Here is a 3,123-nt window from a genome sequence, read left to right as displayed (position 1 = left end):
ATAATGAAAATTAGATTATGGCTATGCAAGAAGAGTTAAATCAATTTAAGAGAAGTAAAGTCTGGATATTAGTTGAAAGGCCTAGTAATAAATCTGCTATAGGTACTAAATGGGTGTTCAGGAACAAATTAGATGAAAGTGGTAATATAGTGAGGAACAAGGCTATACTTGTTGCTCAAGGCTATACTCAAGAAGAAGGTATAGATTATGATGAAACATATGCTCCCGTAGCTAGGATGGAAGTTATAAGAATGTTATTAGCATGTGCATGTTTCAATGAATTTAAACTTTATCAAATGGATGTTAAAACTGAATTTTTAAATGGTTTTATAAAATAAGAAGTGTATGTGGAACAACCTCCTGGTTTTGAAGATTCAAAATTTCCAAATCATGTTTTTAAGTTGACAAAAGCTTTATATGGTTTAAAACAAGCTCCTATAGCTTGGTATGAAAGATTGTCAAACTTTTTAATTGAAAAGGGTTTTTCAAAAGGGAAGGTTGACACTACATTGTTTTTAAAGAGAAAAGGTAAAGATTTATTAGTAGTTCAAATTTATGTTGATGATATAATATTTGGTTCTACTAATGATGCTCTTAGCCAAGAATTTTCTAAGTTAATACAGAGTGAATTTGAGATGAGCATGATGGGGAGCTTTCATTTTTCTTGGGGCTCCAAATCAAGGAAAGAAAAGATGACATATTCATCAATCAAGCAAAATACATCAAGAATATGCTCAAAAAGTTTGGATTGGAGAATGTGAAACCCCAAGCCACTCCAATGAGCTCATCTACAAAGCTTGACAAAGATGAAGGAGGTAAATTTGTATATGTTAAACTTTATAGGTCAATGATTGGTTCTTTGCTTTATCTAATTGTAAGTAGACCATACATTATGTTTAGTGTTTGCTTATGTGCTAGATTTCAATCATGCCCTAAGGAATCACATCTAAAGCCATTAAGAGAATCTTTAGATACCTTAAGGACTTTGGTATCCTAGAGAATCTAGCTTTAGCTTGCATGCCTTTTCAGATGCGGATTATGGAGGATGCAAAATAGATAGGAAAAGCACCTCCGGAACTTTTCAATTCCTAGGAAATATGTTGATTTCTTGGTTTTCAAAGAAACAAAATTGGGTTGCGTTATCTACCACTGAAGGTTAATACATTTTAGTGGGCAGTTGTGCGCACAAGTTATATGGATGAAACAACAACTTTTAGACTATGGAATTAAAGTTGGTACCCTACCTATCAAGTGTGACAAAACTAGTGCTACTTATCTCACTAAAAATCCCATCCAACGCTCTAGAACTAAGTACATTGAAATTAGACATCATTTCATTAGAGAGCATGTCACTAAGGGAGATGTAGTTCTAGAATTTGTTGATACTTTGCATCAAATAGATGATATTTTTACAAAACCTTTAGATAAAGAAAGATTTTGGACACTTAGGAGAAAATTAGGTTTAACTGACCTACATTGACTTAGTGTTTAAAATTATTTTAGAAGTTTTAATTAGAAATGAAAAATGCTTATAAAAATGACATTTTTATTGCATTCTATGCTATAAGTTAGGGAGAGTTTATGATTGTCACACCCCAATTTAGGGGCTAAGTTTTTAGAAATTATAAAGTATTGAATTTAAGTGATATTTTGGAAGAACTTGAGGATTAAATTGTAAAATTGCAAAGTTGGCTGATAATTTTAGGAAGTGTAGGAAATTCAGGGACGCAGTCTTGAATTTACCCAATTTTCTTAAGTATTGAATTATAAACACTCTCTCTCCCCCGAAACAATCTATTTTTTAGATTGTTTTTCCTATTTCCTCTCCCTCACCAACCCTCCTTTGACCTCTGATTTCTCCACCCTCGACCACAGTTCATCGATCTGAAAACACCATCATATTCGTTGTCGACCGATAAAAAAGCCCTCAAACCTCTCGTCATGAATCAACGTTGTTAATCGTAAATCTCAATAGGAAGTATCATCAGTTTTAACTCAATATCCGTTGGTTTTCCATCAATTCAGGTCGATCCGACCACCCATTTTTTAAACCTCCCACACCATCGTGTTCCTTGCATCGTTCCGAGTCCACCAGTGTTCTTCTTGTCTCCGTCGTCGTTGGAGCGTGAAGGGGTGAGGAAGCTAAAAATTCTGATGTTTTAGAATCGTGCTCTCCGCCATTCAAAATCGTGACCCGAGCTTGGTAAGTGTCTTAAAATGCCTTAAAATATATTTAGAAATTTTTACGGAATGTTTTGGACCCTCTAGGCCGTCGCACTCGCCCCCACGCGTCACCCTTGTGTGTGGGGGAGGTTCACCACATGGTGGACAACTTAATGGGCTGTCCGACTCGACCCGACCATACCCAACCCGGTCTGACCCGATTGCCCGATCCGACTGTCCGACCTGTTGATCGTTGACAGGACCGTTGACCGCATTGACTGTCGTTGACCAGACCGCTGACCGACCATTGACTTTTTCTAGGTATACTTATCATGACATTTTTCGATGTCTTGAGTTCATTTTTGAGGTCCGTTTTGATAAATTCAAATCCGATAAGCTGTTTTTCATTGATTTCTCACCCGATTCGATTTTTTTTCAAATTAAGCTCCGTTTTTTATGAAATTTCTATTTTTATGTATTTGAGGAATTATTGGAAGTTGAATTAAAGATAGAGGGTGTTCGAATGGAATTTAATGGTCGAACAGTATGGCACAAAAAACAAGGTAATACATTACTACCTGTTTATGCTTTATGGAACATGTTGATATTGGTAAATGCATGAATAAGATAATGTTTAGTCTCATTTGTGTAGTTAATTAGTTTCTACACTTGATTCGAATACGGTAAAAATTTGGTAACTGAATATGGTTCTGATGACTAATATAAGAAATTGGAGGACAGTTGGAATTAAATTACAAGTTTTGTGATTAAGTGATAAAGGAACCAGCTTGAATATGTAAATTATAATTTATATCATTAAAGGATATGCCTAAGGTACTGGGATGAGAAATAATGACAATACTTCGGTTAGGTGAAACTAAAAAAAATAACCTTATGTTTTAAAAAGACAAGAATTGACCCTGGAAGTTGGATAAGAACTTTGAAAAGACATATTGATAC

The sequence above is a fragment of the Hibiscus syriacus genome, unplaced genomic scaffold, assembly GCF_006381635.1.
Source record: "Hibiscus syriacus cultivar Baekdansim isolate YM2019G1 unplaced genomic scaffold, ASM638163v2 tig00111848_pilon, whole genome shotgun sequence".
NCBI classification, from domain to species: Eukaryota; Viridiplantae; Streptophyta; class Magnoliopsida; order Malvales; family Malvaceae; genus Hibiscus; species Hibiscus syriacus.
This window is presented reverse-complemented; position numbering follows the sequence as displayed.